The 18,204-nt window shown below is 42.3% G+C and overlaps 1 protein-coding gene across 4 annotated transcripts in view; it reads right to left on the bottom strand.

The window, feature by feature from the left end:
* SRGAP2 (SLIT-ROBO Rho GTPase activating protein 2) overlaps window positions 1-18,204 on the bottom strand; it is a 231,310-nt gene that overhangs the window by 125,398 nt on the left and 87,708 nt on the right. The window lies entirely within an intron of this gene.

Below are 18,204 nucleotides of genomic sequence, written 5' to 3'. Positions count from 1 at the left end.
CAAGGAGTATTAAGGGCCAGGAGTGAACGTGGGTGACCATTCTATGATGGGAAGATTCTCAGTCTGGATTCCGATGGTACCCACTAGCATCTGTCACCTCCAAGCAAGTGAGTGATCTGAAACCTCTCATAAGGCCTTAAGAGAGCGGTTTCTCTACATGGGAGTCTTCAGGACCCCAAATCACCTGCATCACAATCACCTATAGTGCTCGTTTAAAATTTGCTTGAAGTGGAGTGGTGCTCAGGAATCTGCATTTTAAATATGCATCCAACGTAATTTTATGCACACCAGAATTTTAAGAGCAAGTGTTCTTTTTTCTTTTTTAAACTTTTATTTATTTTAAGTGTGTTTTTCTAGGACCCATCAGCTCTAAGTCAAGTAGTTGTTTCAATCTAATTGGGGAGGGCGCAGCTCATGGTGGCCCATATGGGGATCGAACCGGTGACCTTGTTAAGAGCACCACACTCTAACCAACTGAGCTAACTGGCTGCCCCAGAACAAATGCCCTTAAAGCAACGATTTTCAAACTGTGGGATGCAACCCATTAGTGAGGTTAAAAAAAAAATCAATTTAGTAGGACACCACTTAGCATTTCTCAAAATGAAACAGAAAACAGTGGAACAGAATAATATAGAACAAAGTAGAAAACATCAGTACATCACATAGAGCAAAGATCTATAAGCATTGTTTGGTGAAAACGTTGCTCGCAGTTATTTATTTAAAAATATACATATGTCTGTGTGTGTGTGTATTCCTGCTTGCAATATAAAATATTGTTTATAAAATACTTTGGGGAATGATTACATACCCCAGACCCATTCGAGAATCTGAGGATTTTCTTCCAAGTATTCTCCTCCAAAGAAGGGAGAGAAGGAGGAAGAAAGGAGGGAAAGGGAGAACGGGATGTTATGTATATATACAAATTTGTATATGAGTCGGGGTCCCTGAACTTCAGGGAGCCCATCTCCTGAGGGTTTCTCTTGAGGATAGTTCCTGTGGCGTCTAGTACCCTGGTCACAGTGGGTACCTGATAATTACAGGACTATGCCAACATCTTTCTACTGATGTTCCCTGTAAATGACTGCCAATGCTGTGTGATGCACTTGGAAGGTAAGTGGCCCCATCATGTTGATTCTATGACTAGAAAGGTTGAAGTTAAAAGGTGCTGTACAGAACATTGGGGGAAAGCTGTTAGCAAATTCCAAAAATAATGATTCTGAAAGTGCTGGTGTGGCACAATGTCACTGCTTCCCAAGCAACACGCTCCCTGCCTACAGGATGAGCTGTGGAACTGCCACCTTTTTGCACTCCTACTGATAAAGGTGATAGGGAAACATATACTTTATTCCCAAGTTAGTGACCTCTTTGACCCGTACCCATATTTATAGTCACAGAGACCCCAGCTTCACCTTGACCCCAGGACCAAAAGACAGAAATTCCTTAGCCCTTGATGGACGGTTCAAAAAGGACACAATTAGAAAAAGAGCAACTACCCACTTATCAACACAGTCTCATCCCAATGGTTAAAGCTACCTGCACATAGAGAGGGTGACAATGAAGCCAAAGGCTTCAGAAACCAGCCTCTGCCAAAAAAGGCACATAGAAAAGCTGGAAAAGTGGCCAGATATCATGTGGGGAGGGAGCAGGGGGAGATGGAGGAGTGGGGCCATTGAGAAGACCATCGAGAAGACAGAGAAGCAAACCTCAAAACTATTCTAAAATTTCCTGATGCTTTTCAGTAATTTGTTTTCATGCGGTGGAAATTGGCACAGCATCGAGGATGCTTTGGGTCCATCTGTTTTTTAACTTCAGCTGCAGGCAAGATTCAGAACAGCTGGAATCAGCAGCACTGACCATGTTATATGTGTCTTGAGAAAGGAGAGAAATAAAATGAGTGTGTGGGAGGTGGAGGAAGAGGGTTAAATGGGCCAGAGAAAGGGGAATCTGGAAGCCACCCCCAGGACACAGGAGAAAATGGCCAGGTCAGAACTGATACAAAAGAGCCATTAGAGAGGCCAAAGCATCCGAATGCAGAAAGGAAGAGAAACCACAGGCGTGCCAGAACAGCAGCTAGCAAACAGCCCAGCAACAGAGCTGAAAATCCTGCAAGTTTGGGTGTCAAGGAGCAGTGCCTGGAGGCTTCACCTCTGAGGGACCAGATCAGTGTCATCCAGAGGTCCTACATCAAGTATATGACGTGAGCTGCTGGTAAACCGTCTTCACAATCTAGAACAGAGATGAAAGCTAGATTCTTGGTTCCCTAAATGCAAGAGAGGTGATCGTGGAGAATGGCAGAGGGAATGTGAGAAGAGTTGTTTTAGGAGAAAGTGGCAAGGGTCCCAATCCATGTGGTGGCTTTCCCCAAGTCACGGCAGGCCCGGAATAGATGGCCTTTGGTGTAAGCTCCTTGTTTGGCCTGTCACACCCTCACTAACTTCCAATAATGCCCTCACTTCATCGACGGAGAAGCGGGTCTCTCACTTCTCCTGGGATTGTTCAATCTCTAGGCAAGAGAAAAGATTTGGCAATAAGAAATGTCAATCAAGACTTCATTCTGTAGAGGAAATAATTAAATACAAACAAAAAAATAAAACAAATTGTATTTCAAACGAATAATATAAGATAACTGGGGGTTGGAGGAGAAGGAACTAACAACTAACGTTTGAACTCCGTGTTTTGGTCCTCAGGGCTGAAAACAAAAACAACTTGCAGCCAGTATTGAAATCTAGTTATTAGTCTTCTATTCAGAAGCTTGGGTTAGCAATTCTAAAACTCCTTTGTGGACACTCTAGGACTGAACAATTAAATAAATATATTATGGCTAATGATATGTCACTGTTCAGAGAACAGTTACAAATACGGAAAGGGGAGAAAACAGAATAAATATGGTGTTGGACTGAATTGACAATATTGATGTGATCTCATAAGCTTTAACACAGATAAGCATATAGATAGATAAACAGATACAGAAGTATGTGAGTATATGTGTGTGTGGATATACACACCGATTTAGTACCTGTCTGCTGAGAGGGACTATAAACAGTGGTACACGAGTAACAAAGAGCACACTTAGCGTCCATAGTTTCTAAATAACATTCGCCACTAAATGGAACCAAGGCTCTTTGAGAAAATGGCTCCAGAGTTGAAGCAAACAAAGTACAAGATGAGTCTGGAATATCTTGTGCCAGACAGTAAGGAAGTGCACAAAGATGGAAACATGTCAAAAGTACATAGGAACCAGCTTGAAGGGACTCCACTAGCCAAATCTGGAACAACATAAACATTAAATATGGTAAAAGATTATAACCTGTTGAATATAATCAGAATCCACAAGTCCACATTAATATAAACAAATAAACACCAGATAAATATATGAAGGAGTTAGAAAAGCTCTTCATTATAGTAGAATCCCAACTGATAAATGTAGAAAAAATGATGGAAATCAGAAAAATTACCATTTGGTAACCATCATAATAATAATTGATCCAGGCAAGAACCATCAATAGATGCTGAAACTATTGGGTGTAAAGTTGCAAGGATAACACGATATTTACATGGTCTCAAAGCGTCGCTGCAAAATATATGCATTAATTACAAAGCATAAACTAGCATAACTTTATGGTAGAGAAATCTGGCAGAGACCACTTGAACCAAATGATCAAAGTGAGTGTCACTAGTAATGGGACAAATCATCCACAAGGGCTTCCTGATATGATGCACTGAGAAGAATACATCACTTCTGTCCAAAGCACATAACCTGCATCCAATTCATAAAGAAATATCAGACATTATAAAAAATTTAATTTAGGAATTAAATTAAATTCTATACCAAGGGCACAGCCTCTGGTGAATAAAATAAGTGCTGAATAAATGTTTGCTGAAAGAACAAGTGAACCTCACATACCAAGATTGGTGTTCACCAAAACCTTTTATATTAATCCAAAAAGGGCCAGGAATGGACTTGTTTTTCAGAAGAAATAATAGCAAAGTAATAAGTGGCCTTATCAAAAATTTTCAAGCCAATTCTTTCTGGTAGAGTCGTTTGAAAACAGACCCAGACCTGCTAAACTGCTTTTTTTCGTTTGATTAAAAATAAGGTAACCATTCTAAAGTCCTTTAATTTGGTACCAAAAGAGCCTACCTACTAAAGAGGTATTATATGTCTGCATTTTTTCCATATGACTTCCCGAACTGTGTTGTAAAGTAGGCTTCCTAAGCGTTCGTCATTTGGCTGGAAACTCAGTATGTACTTGTGTTTGGAGGCTGGGACTGGGGTAGGGGCAAGAAAGAGGCAGCACTGAATTCTTTCTAAGCCACATTATCTTCAGCTCCGATTAACGACATAGCAGAGACCTGGCAAAACCAACGCTGAGAATGTACAAAAACAAAGTTAGCACACAAGACAAAGGCTCTAACTACACATTTAATCCATATAAGCACCTGAATGGCTTCGGGAGTGCTAAAGGCAGTATGTCTGCCTGAGTGTCTGTGTGTGTGTGTATGCAGGACTCTAGGAGAGGAAGGGCACATATTTCCACCCATGACCAGAGAAAACAGAAGCAGGAGGTGGCTGACAAATTGATCCATGTATAAAAAGGGGTGCAGGGGAAAGGGTAGAAAGTCAGTAGCCCCGAGAAGCTAAGCCTTTCTTATCACTGTGCCTGCTTACTGGGTTCATTTGCTCTTTATCCAGAGTCCTCACCCTGTGCTTTGTCTTTCGTTTCCACCTATACACTACAGAATCAATTTCCACCTATACACTGCAGAATTAATTCTGTACAACTTCCTCCTTTTGCTAAATCCTTGAGATGCCGCCTATAAATTCAAAGAATTTCAAGCATCAACAGAAACCCCCACCCCCACCCACACCCCCAGAACTTAGTTATGAACATCTGTTGTTTACAAGGGTTCAGGCTAAGAGCTGCCAGACTTGCTCTGCAACCTCTACTTTAACACGGAGGCTGCCAGGGAGGGATGTCTGAATTTCATGCAAGGATGCCCTGTCCCAACTGCTTAAGCAGAAATCTGCAAACACAGCTCAGCATCCTACCGTTAACGATAATCCTAGTTTGTTCGATTCATTTTCTAATCCTGGTTCTGAACCCGAAATACGTTAAGAAGCAGAGCTGTGCTCGTTGATCCTCCCTGAATTAAAACCCAAGAGGCAATGATCCAATGATGGGTGGGGGTGTACAAGCAGAAGGTAGCAGAAAGGATGATCCTTTTTCAGCTCTGAAAAGATCCAAGCCCTACTTTTTTCTTCTCCCTAAATCCTTCGTTAACACTGAGCTCTTCCCACATGACTGTTTCTCTTCACAGCGTGATACTTCAGTGCAGCACAGGAATTAGATATTAAAGTCTTTACTTCAATTAACTTGGGACCAAAACTAATTGAGAACATAACTGTGCTATCTTGTACCTTTCCCGGGCTGAGCCAAGCACGAGTCCCTCCTGATTACTCCACCTCCTCCCTGGTGACTACTGGAACCTGCTTTAAATGGGGTCCTATTTTTAGATTCATATGCCCATGCACACATATGTTATTATTCTCTCTCAGCTCGTTTCATTTTCCCCATTTCAATTATGAAAGTCCTTATGACAGAGACTGTCTTCTTCTTATCTTGTAAACCCTCCCACTTAACACAGTCAGCTCCCAATAAAGACGACATGGCTTTTGCCTTTAAAAGAGAATTGGATCAAAGTCAATTCATTTAATTGGCTGTGAATTCCTGACAATTGAAGCTCCTGTGCACCAGCCACACATTGCTTCCTGGGTCTACTCCAGAATTATGATGGGGCTTACAAAAGCCAAGAAAATGAATCCTAAAAGTTCCCTGTGCCCCTGCACTGTTGTGAAGAGACCTGCTCACCAGGACCTGTGCCCCAGCCAGCTGAATGCCTGAGGTGTGCCCCGCCGGCGTTCCAACGGCAGGGCCTCGGAGATACGGGAAGCTCGCAGCAGTCGCCAGCATCCTCCCAACTGCTCGTAAAAGCATGTTTTGCTCCAACCTGCCCTCCACCATTCCCACCCTAAAAGGATGATATGAAGCCCCCACCCCCACCCCCAGCCATTCAGACAAGAGCTCGGGAGCTATGGTGTGGCCTCATGAGACAAATGACCAACTAAACCACATCCTGCTATGCCCATGACTGAGCACAGGCTTGCTGGTCTGGATGGTGGCCACCGCAGGAGGCTGGATAGGGCTGGCACTCTTTATTCACACCGACTGCAGGTGGGACCTGTGGGCCTCAATACTATACCTTTATGGAAACCCAATGATTTGGCAATTAGTGCTAAATATTGACTCTGTGAGGACAAGCAAATCAGGGGATGATTGTAAGACAAATTTCCTCCTCTTGATGATTATAAGCCTGGATCTAAAAGTAACCATGCCAAGGTTAACTACTTGGTTCAAGGTAGTTCATGACACCTTGTGAATATGACATCTTACAGGACAAAATATACAATTGCTGAATTTTTATAGGAACTGGACATACAATTACATAATTGCATGTTTCCTGCCAATGCAGCCATATCATAAAAATCAGGATGGACGGAGGGTTTGTCATTCACAAGGGCCCATAGGAGTCAATGAAGAAAATGGAGATTGACATGATAGGAGGTGTGAGCAAACAATACGGTGAATGTTTAAATAAAAAAAGTTTTTTACGGGAAAAGACACATTGCCATTAACCCCTTCAGAATACTCCCCCTTGCTTTGGACACACTTATCCCATCATTCTTGCCACTTTCTGAAGCAGTTCTGGAAGTCGTGTTTCATGAGTGTCTTTAGTTGCACTGTCATGGCTGCCTCGATGTCCTGAATTGATTAAAAACATTCACCTTCCAAGGTCAGTTTGACTTTGGGGAAGAGCCAGAAGTCACATGGTGCCAGATCCAGTGAATACGGTGGATGAGGACACACTGTAATGTTTTTGTTTGACAGAAATTGCCATGCCAGAAGCAATGTGTGACACAGTGACTTCCCATTGTGATAAAAAAAAAAATACAGTGACTGCTGCTGCCAAGTGCCATCCAACGAAAAGGCAGGGATCTTCAACACGGGAAGCAGCACATCAAACCTTAGTAACAATGTGTGTCAAGTTTCATCTTGTTCGGTGTGGTCAGTCGGGTGTGAGCTACAATTGAGAGAAGGTGTGTTTTAAAGTGTGCCATAAATTATCCTCCATCATGACAACGCTCCGTGCCACACACTGCTCTGGTATATGGCGATTTCTGTCAAATGAAAACATTACGGTGTGTCCTCATCCACCTTATTTACTGGATCGTGCACCGTGCAACTTCTGGCTCTTTCCAAAGTCAAAATGATTCAGGACATGGAGGCAGCCACGACAGGTAACTAAAGACACTCACAAGAAGACTCCAGAACTGCTTCAGACAGAGGCAAGAACAATGGGATAAATATGATGGAAGCAAGGGGAGTGTTTTGAGGGGGATTAATACCAATGTATCTTGTACTGCAATAAATTTTTTAAAAAATTTAAATAGCCACTGTATTTTTTGATCACACCTTGTATTACCTAGGGCCATGCTTAAGAATGCTTAACTCTGCACAGGGAATAACACTAATTGTAATTTACCAGGGTTTTACCTAGTACAGCTTTGTTCAGTCTCAACTCCTGAAGACAAGAATAATGGCCACTACTATTTACTTTTACTATGTGCCAAGCACTGTACTAAGGGCTATAGATACACATATTAATCCACTTAATCAGCATAACGACTCAACGAAGTAGCTACTATTATTATCCTCAATTTAAAGATGAGGAAACTGAGGCACCTAAGAACCTTTATCTAAAAGTCACACAAGCTAGTAAGTGGAAAATCCAGGATTGCAAACTCAGGAAATCTGGTTCCAGAACCTGGGATCTTAATGATCTGTGGTAGTGATAATTCCACCTGTTACCATTTTCTGAGCATCTAGTAAGCTGTGCTCATAGCTAGTGCTTTACGTATTTTATATATAATCCTTAGAACAACTCTTCAAGGTAACATTACTGTCCGTCCACATTTCATAGATGAGAAAACTGAAGCTGGAAGGGGTTGCACAAAGTCACACGGCTCTACGTGGAAAAGATAGGATTCAGAACCAAATTTGTCTTGATTAAAGTTCTCAGGTTTTTTTCTAAAATAAATTTTGTTGGGGAATATTGGGGGACAGTGTGTTTCTCCAGGGCTCATCAGCTGCAAGTCGTTGTCCTCCAATCTAGTTGTGGAGGGAGCAGCTCAGCTTCAAGTCCAGTCACCGTTTTCAATCTTTAGTTGCAGGGGGCACAGCCCACCATCCCATATGGAAATTGAACCGGCAACCTTGTTGTTGGGAGCTCGCGCTCTAACCAACTGAGCCATCCAGCCGTCCCTCTGGCAGCTTAGTGGCAGCTCGTTGTCTTCAATCTAGTTGTGGAGGGCGCAGCTCACGGGCCCATGTGGGAATTGAAATGGCAACCCTGTTGTTCAGAGCTCGCGCTCTAACCAACTGAGCCATCCGGTTGCCCCTCAGCTTTTTCTATTAAGTCATAATGCCTCCTATAGGACTTTCAAATAAATTCTTTCCCTGTTTCAAAGACTGGTCACCAGTCTGTCGTGCTGATCCCTTGAACTGCCTTCTTGTGTCTCTTCAATCCTGCTTTACCAATGTGTAAGGAGACCTCCCAACTCTTCCAGAAAGGATCCAACTACCATCTGAGGTTCTATATGGACGGGGCCAGTGAAAAAGTCACCAGGGGTCCTTTTGTTAGTTTCTAAATAAAGGTAGCTTGAGCCACGGCAAAAGGAAGCCAACCGTTGCTCAACACCAGATGCTACATCTGGGCAATACCTTCCTTGAGGAAACAAACAGCTCCCAAATACGTCCAAAATGAATGCGTGATACACTGATCCTAGGAAGTAAGGGGTTCTCCCTTCTGGCAGCTTCATGCTTCCTCCTTCTTTCCTCCTCAAAGTCACCCCATACTCAAAGAGGAACTTTCTGGTCCCCCACCCTTTTCTGATTTGCAATCACAGCTATAACATTCTCCATGGCCATCTGACTCTGCTTTTCAACCCAATGCTATCCTATGAGACTGATGAACTCCACTCTGGAAGAGAAATCCATGGGCAGTGGGTGACATAACTGCAGAGACTGCGCACATTCAAATACTGGGCCAAACGCCAAGAACATGGGCTCTACAAGAATTTCTCTTTAATTAATTGTGTACCTAGCCTCCCACTGAAAGGAGCACTGCAGGTTAAATGTCTACCGGATTCTTGAAATACCTTGGCCCTTCACTTTCACATCCCTTTCACTAGTTACACAACTGATAACCAGCTCTATAAACAGGTTTGCTTTCCATGTGTATCTCCTTAATGTACTGTGAATGTAATGTTAGTGAGAATAGAATATTGTCTTGTTCCTATCCACAGTACGTAGCTCAATACCTAGTACACAATTAGGTCCCCAAAATGTACACTGAATGAATGCACAAATATACGAAGTTTGGACAATTAGGTTCACAAACTTTCCACTGTGTAAGTGCACAGTGGAAAACCCCTTTTAAATCCCTTTTCACTCTCTGCAACCTGAGTACCACAGACAATACAAAGAATGTTTCCCTTTTTTCCTCCTAAACTCTTACTGTTGGAAATCAAACATTTCCACAGCCTCAATCATCACCTCTCGGAACATTTAAATCTCTACCAACAGCCTAGACTTTAGCCCTGAATACAGTCCAGATCTTTAGCTCTGAATACAGCCATTCATTTTTTGTCAATTACTGAAAATTTCAGCTTCACTGTTCTTCCAATATCTTAAACTTAACACCTGAAAAACAAATTCCTCATAATCTAACCATTCAGAAACAACTCATTCTCCTAACTTCAGTATTTCTATTAAAGGCACCATTAATCTACCAGTTACCCAAGTCCACAAGAAACTTCACAGCCCTTTCTTTTCTGCTTCCAAGTTCACTTGAAACCCAAATCCCATCAGTCAGCAATTCCTGTAGATTCTGCCTGCACCAGGTGTTTTCCATCTGTCTCTAGACTGTAAGCCCCAGGAGTACAGGGGGTGGTATCTGTCTTGCCTGACATGTATCTGGCACATGGTAAGAGCACACTACATATTTGCTAAATGAACTGAAGGATCAATTTCTATTCTTTTCATTCCTACCACCCCACCCGAATTTAGATCCTTATTATCTCCTGTGGCAACTGGTGTCACTGTCTCAAGTTTCTTTTCATTTAGCAAACCACAACCCTAAGGTTAACGTTAATCTTACTTAAGCAGAGTTCATACCTCTGGTTGGACACTAGCTATTCAAACCTTCAGTGGTTTCCAGTGTCTAGTGCATAGACAAGACTCAAGGCTGTCCACGAAATGATCCTATCTACCTCTGTCTACTTCCTCCATATACAATTGTTACCCCAGCCAAACCAGTCTATTCACTGTTCCCCAAAGTGCTTTGTACTTTCTTCCTGCTATGCCCCTGGCCTACAAAATCTTCCCCCTCCTTTTCTCCATCTGTCAAAATCCTATCCATTTTCTTCAAGGTCTGGTTCAAATCCCATTTCCTCCCTGAAAGTTTCCTGATCACACTGACCGTGCACCAACCCTCCTGCAGCACACACTTGGTGCACACCATCCATTGCCTTATACTGAAGAGCTGTGCTATCGTATTCAGGTATAATTTACCCCTGACTAGACTATCAATTCACGTGGGAAAGAACCACCACTTCTACTTCTTTGGATCTATCTTCTCTAAGAGTCTAAAACAATACCTTGAAAATGCTCCACAACGGCGGCCGGATGGCTCAGTTGGGTAGAGCGCGAGCTCTGAACAACAGGGTTGCTGGTTCAATTCCCACATGGGCCAGTGAGCTGCACCCTCCACAACTAGATTGAAGACGATGAGCTGCCGCTGAGCTGCCGGAGGGGCGGCCGGATGGCTCAGTTGGTTAGAACGTGAGCTTCTCAATAAGTTTGCCAGTTCAATTCCCACGTGGGATGGTGGGCTGTGCCCCCAGCAACTAAGATTGAAAATGGCGACTGGACTTGGAGCTGAGCTGCGCCCTCCACAACTAGACTGAAGGACAACTACTTAGAGCTGATGGGCCCTGGAGAAACACACTGTTCCCCAATTAAAAACAAAACGCTCAACAAATATTTGTTGCTGAGGATATGAAAAAGCTGTAAGAAAGGAAGAAAAGATGTTGGCAGCGGTTATAAAGTAGTATAAGGTCTCTGTAAGGAATACAGCAGGATAGCAATATAGGAGTATTCCCCTAAAGACTCAACAGAAAGAAGAAAAACTACCTCAAAATAAAAGAACTGAGCTATTAAAAGTAGGAGATCAAAACCAAGCGACTATGATTGAAAGGTAATTTACAATAAGTCTATGTAAAAAACAGCCAGTGCATTAGCAATTAGAGTCCTACTGGGCAATATTAACACAGATTCCACTTAAAAGAGACAATCAAAGGCTCAGCAACAAATAGGAATACATTTATACTCTTCAAGGAGCCAAAGAAAATTCAAGAACATCTTCCCTAGGAAGACTTCCTACCCTTACATAATATTTTATCTCTGCTCTTAATCAAAGGAGACAGATAGAATTTCAGACATTAACAAGGTCCTCCCGCAATTCAAAGAGATGGAGGAAGCCATATTACCGATCTTAAACAGAGCAGAATGAGGTAGAATCAAATCATCACTATAGTTCTATCTGCAGCATCTCTCACTTTTTCTTTGGAGGATGAGGAAGAGAAGGTGTGTGATGGGTCAGACTTTGCAGCAGAGTCAGAGCTGCGTGGGCTTTAATGAGGGTGTTTGCACTGAGCACAGTGTGCGAGAGGACAAAAGGTGAGCAGGAGCAAAGCAGAATAGGAAGCAAAGCCAGAGTGACAGGGTAATGGCTTCCAGTGTAAGAAGTTGTCCAAGAGAAGATGAAAAAAGCAGTTCAGCAACGTTTGTCCCTAAACGCAGTCACTTAAAACTGTAATAGAATATCCAACTTAACCCAGTATGAGAGGCTGAAATCTAGCCAGGGTGAGAAACTGGCCTGGAAAAGGGTGGGACAAATCCATGTGGACCGACTTCAGCCCTGGCCACCCTACCCCATCCCAAGTTGAATAGTTTCCATGTTCCTGAGACGCGTCTGTCCAGAGCTGCTGCTGGCAGCTGCTCTCCTGGCAGCACAGGGAGACAAATTCATGGCATTGCTGGGCTAACAGCTGCTACAGCTCTGGGGGAGGTGACGAGTGCCCGCTGAGATGCTCTGGGCAGAGAGTGAACTATTCTAGGGACCAGCCTGAGAGTCAGCAAAATCAAGGCTATACTTTACCGGCTGAATGAAAATATAGTACAATGCCACTCCAGAGACTCAGGAAACCCACAGCCCTTTTTCCGTCCCAGCTTCTTTCACTTCACTTGCTCCTTGCCCTTTCACTTGGCCCATCTTTTCTATTTCCAAGGGCATGACTTCAGGTTGGGCCCACATTAACCTTAGGCCGACTGCCAGACCTTCCTAACAGGTCTCCTCCTCCCAGTGTTTTCGCTCCAATAGATCTTTTGCGTTGTTGCCATAGTTACCTTTCCAAAGCACAGCCATAATTATGCACCTTGCTCAAAAACTATCAATGGCTCCCCCATGCTTACAGAATAAAACCCAAACCCTGTCACTTGGCATTTATGGATCACTCCCATTTTTTCCAAGCTTATTTCAGTGTTGCATTTATTATTCCCTTCTTTAGCAAAACAGATGAGTTATCCATCAGCCTTGTCTTTCCCAAATCTATGTATTTACCAACACTGTTCTCTTTGTCCAAAATGCTTCCTCCCCTGTCTTTTTATCATCCTATAACTTTTGCATTGTCTCAACTGAATTTAGCTCATAGAACCAATACCTAGCACTGGCAGTTTTGTTTTTCCATTTCCTATCCACTGAACTTCACCTCCATACAGCCTTCCCCAGTCCCCAACCTGAATAAATGTCTCTTCTCTGTATACTGTGGCACTTTGTAGGGATGGGTGGCCATGGTCTTTCACACATCTTCCCTCCCACACATCACAGTGTGTCCCCCACTATGTTTCCTCTTCTTCTATATTAATAGAAATTCTACTTTCAAGTCATCCAGAATAATAACTACACTTTCCAGCCTCCCTTGCAGCTAAGTGTAACCACGCAACTAAGTTCTGGTCAGTCAGATATGAGCTGGAGATGTATGTGCCACTTCTAGACTGCACTCTCGGGAGTAAGGAAGTACCTGCCACTTGCCTTTTTGCCTCTCCCACTGGCTGGAATAGGGACATAGTGGTATGAGCCATCTTGGGTCATAGAGACAAGGACATTACTCTTGTGATGGCATAAGGAGCCTGACACAACCCTGGATGGCTAACACCAAGGTGATTAAATGAGAGGAAAATCAACTTCTATTTTGTGCAAGCCACTATTATTTGGGGTCTATTACAGCAGCACAACCTATACCCTAACCAAAACAGACATGCCTAAAGAGCCTTTCCTGGGCCAAAAATGCCACTTTTTCGATTGCTAATAAATGATTCAAGCTTGGTCTGGTGGTATTGCCTGCCAAGTGCCACTTCAGTTTCAGCAGCATGGTTGTTTTGTACAGTAACGCTTGTGCATACAAACATCAGAATACTTGGTTCCCTTTTGCAACACAGAACTGAGTGGAAAGTGGAAAAATGAGAGTGCACCTACTAGTGTTATGTTGAGAAGTAGTCTCATCACTGTATTAATAAGACAAGGGTAGAAATCATCAGCAACTCTTTAGATGCTCCCTGGACTTAAACAGACATGCCATGGGTTTAATTGTGGTGAAAAGAACAAAGGCCAGGAACAAAACGATGAAAGCACATCAGGTGAGGTATAATTCAGCATTTCACATATATACTTTTAGTAATAGAACCCACCTACTCCACGTAAAACTGTGGTTTGACATTCAACCACTTGACCTTTCTGTACATTTTTAGGAATAAATTATGTATGAAAATGGGATGTTGCCGGGACTGTCTTACTGAGCTTCTCACCATCTTGCCTGCATTCAGTGTATTTGCATGTATGAGGATGTCTCATCTCCTCTTCTATTAGGCTGTACCGTGTGAAATTGCCACAATGTGACCATCTTGTTTTACCTAAAACCCTGCCATTTCATACAGTTCACGCTAACGGACTGAAAGGCCTTGGGTTTGGGGCTCATTTTAGTCATCTTTGCATCTCTTTCAACGCCCTATACATCAGAGGGTATCAATAAGAAATTATTGGGATTAACCTTTACAGATCGTTTGTTTGCAAGACTTCTAGTTCCGTCAGAGGACATTATCCTTCTTACCTTCTATCCTTTTACCTGCTTTAAAAAAAAAAAAAAATCTCTCCGTCCCTCCTTCCCTTCCCCCATCCGGGTCTCTGGTAACCTTTAACTTTACTGCTCCCTAATGTTGGGTGTATCGAGCCTAGCGTTCTGGCTTCAATTCTTTGTTCTTCTCTTTCTCTTCCCTGGGTTCATATACTTTCCTATCTTCCAAAGTCACTTTTATACTAAAGATGATGCCATCTAGTCCCAGTCATAACCTCTTACCTCAGTGGTACAACCTTCCACCTGGATCCCAAAGGCCTCCCACTGCCCACACCCAAGATGTCGGCTCACCATTCACGACAGGTCTTCCTTCAACACCCCGCTTCTATCGCAGATGACACAATTCTTCTAAGTTGCCAGGTTAGAGATACTGGGTCACCTATGACCACTGCAGTTCTCTGTCCGATCAGTTATCCGGTCCTGTTCAGTTTCTCAAATACTTCTTGAATATACTCCTTCCCCTGCATTCTTTTTTGCTATCACATTGTGCATGGACTAGCCCCTAAAACCTCCATCTTGGCCTTCTCTGACAGAAATGCATTCTTCTACCACATCTTTTCTCATGTCTCTCCACACACAAGAACCCAGAGGGCTCAATACCACACTGCGTATCAGATCTGAACTCCTCTGCTTCTCTGTCAAAGAGCCATTATTTGGTGCCTACTCTACTTATCTAACCTTATCTTCTTCCACTGCTTTTGAAAATGTCTGTGTTCTCATAATATTTTGTTCATACCTCTATTAAAGGCCCTTTTACATTATGTTGTTTACATGTCTCTCCTCTCTGTTAGCCAGGATTTTAGAGCTTATCTTAGTATCCATACGAATCAGCATAGAGTACAGTACCCAGGAACCTATTAGGTTGGTGCAAAAGTAACTGGTTTTTACAATTATTTTTAACCTTTTAAACCGCGATCACTTTTGCACCAACCTAATATTAAAGTAAACTAGTTTTAAAGTGACAGCAAAAGGAGTGGAAACGTCCCCTCTTAACAAGTTCTTGTAGCACCTTATCCTTTAGTTTTGCAACACTTACCTCAACTCATCTAATTGTGTGATTTGTTTAACGCCTGTTTCCTCATTCTATTGTAAGTGCCATGTGAAGATGCAGTGCTTGTTCACTGCTGTACCCCAAGGCACAATGTCTGGCCTGAAGGAGCTCAAGAAGTGTGCGAGGAACATTTGTTGAATGAATATATGAAGCTGGATCCCTCATCAGTAGTCCCTATGGCCCCCCTACCACCAAACATTCCTGCTTCTTCGCACTAGCACATGCTGTTTTCTCCCACCGTGCTTCCCTGAAAAGAAAACCTAACCGGAAAATAAGCCCTAGCAGGATTTTTCAGGATGACATCCCCTGAACATAAATAAGCCCTAATGCGTCTTTTGGAGCAAACCTTAATATAAGACCTGGTCTGATTTTCGGGGAAACATGGTATACAAATCTACCTTTAAAGCCTAAGTCTCACTTGCTTCATGAAAACTCTCCCAACTGTTCTAGACACTTTATCTATATCTGATGATTTGTCTCTGACCTCTTACCACATCTATATTTTACATAAAACCAATGGTCTCTTAAGATCATTATTGCTTTATCCTCTAATTTCTTCCTGTTTTAAAAATCTTTTTTCCCCAACCAGATATGGCCCCATCTGGATACACACAATAAACCTATCTTATATCTTCCAATATCTGTACAATACGGAACACAGAGCTGGCTCTCGATAAATACTCACTGGTTGTTTGAGAAAAAAATGAAGCTAGGTATGAGCTTTATGAGGAAAATCAATTCTTCCAGCCTAGGAGAAAACACCCTATGCCTTGCATGTGATCTTAATCAGAGCAACGCAGATGATTTAGAGACTAGCACATCTGTACCTTAATTTGTAGTAAATACGTCCTTAAGTTGAGCATATATTAGTAAAAATCAAATGATATTTTAAATTTAGGAGGAGCTTATTAACAGAATAAATCCAACTTTGATTAATTTTTCTAAAGCAAATGATTACTCCCCCAGATTTTCATTTATCACATACTAAAATAACATTTTACCCTCTCAGGATAGCTTATCATAAAGAGAACAGGACTTGGGAAAGATAAAAGGCTGTGAGGATAAAACACCTGGAGGAAATTCTCCTTCTGGCTAAACTGAGAGTGTCACATGTTCTCCTCAATCTTAGCCTCCATATCACTGCTTAAAATTGGCTTGTAAATGATCATTTGTGTCCCAAATTTTTAGGGCAATAAACAAAAATAGAAAATAAGGGAAAATAAGATACACTTGGCATTAATTTTTAAATTCATTCATTAACTCATGAATGAGCATCTATTATATACCGCATATTATTCTAGGCACTGGGGGGAGACTGAAAGATGCATTAGAAAAGTTTATACAGTCCACGAAGGGAAGATAATATAAGGCAGACACTGCTGAATGCCCTAATAAAAGAACAAATACAATGCTATAAGATTTCAGAAGAGGGAGAACATTCTTCTGGGAGTATCAGGAAAGTTTCTTGGAACAGGTTGCATCTGAGACAAGTCTTAAAACATGGGTATAGCTTAGATATGCAGAGATGTGAAAAATGGACATATAAGCTCAAATAACAGGATGAGCACAGGCCCACTGGAGTTAATGTTCTGTTTAGCTAAGGCATAGTGGAACAGAAACAGGAAATAAGATTGGAAAGCTAGTCAGGGCCAGATGCAGAGGGGCTTAAGGACCAAGTCAAGGATGTCCACATTTGTGAACAGAGCAGCATTTCTCAAACTTAATGTGCACACAAACCACCTGGGATCTGTTACAGGAGATCTGGCCGTGGGACCTGAGAGTCTGTACTTCCCACATCCCAGGTGGTGCTGATACTGGGAAAGCACAAGATCATAGACACACAGGCAGTGGGGACCCACTGCACAGAGAAACTACCTGATCTCCAGTGTGTTCCAGGAGGACTGAATCTGATAACAGTGGATCAGGCAAATTGGAATGGGGAGAAGCTGTAGACTGTGGTCCTCAATGCTGGGCATTCGTGAGAATCACCTGGGAAGCTTTTACACCATACGGTTTCTTAAGCCCTACTCCCAGAGATTCTGGTTTAATTGGTCTGGAGTGGGGCCCAGACTTCAGCATTTAAAAAAAGTTCTCCAGGGAATTACAATGTGCAGCCAGGATTGAGAACCTCTGCTAGAGATGATACAGTAAGTATTACAAGCATTCAGGCAAAGATGATGATGAGCAAAACTAGGGCAATGGCAGTGAAGACAAAGTGAAGGGGCCAGTTGTATAAAATACTGTAAATGTAGAAGGAATAGACCTTAGCCACTGTCTGGGCAGCGATCTAGCGTGTTTCCCAGAAAATAAGACCTAGCCGGATCATCAGGTCTAATGAGTCTTTTGGAGCAAAATTTAATATAAGACCCACTCTTATTTTAATATAAGACTGGGTATAATATAATTATACCAGGTATAATATAATACCTGGTCTTATTTTAATATCATGTTAAGACCGGGTATAATATAGTATAATACCAGATCTTATATTAATTTTTGCTCCAAAAGACACATTAGAGCTGATGGTCCAGCTAGGTCTTATTTTGGGGGAAACACGGTAGATGTATGACTACAGCACCATTCATTTCTTTTGATTAGACAGTTTGGTGAAATGGTTAAGAACAAAGACTCTGGAGCCAGCGTGCGTTTCAACTCCAGCTCTTCTATTTATTTACTAGGGTGTGTGTGTGTGAGAGAGAGAGAGAGAGAGAGAGAGACAGAGAGAGAGAGACAGAGAGACCCCGAGACCTTAAGAAGTTCCTTAACCTCTTTATGACTTAGT

This window comes from Rhinolophus hipposideros (assembly GCF_964194185.1).
Source record: "Rhinolophus hipposideros genome assembly, chromosome: 19".
Taxonomy (NCBI): domain Eukaryota; kingdom Metazoa; phylum Chordata; class Mammalia; order Chiroptera; family Rhinolophidae; genus Rhinolophus; species Rhinolophus hipposideros.
The sequence above is the reverse complement of the archived record's forward strand: the minus strand, read 5'-3'. Positions and strand labels throughout refer to the sequence as shown.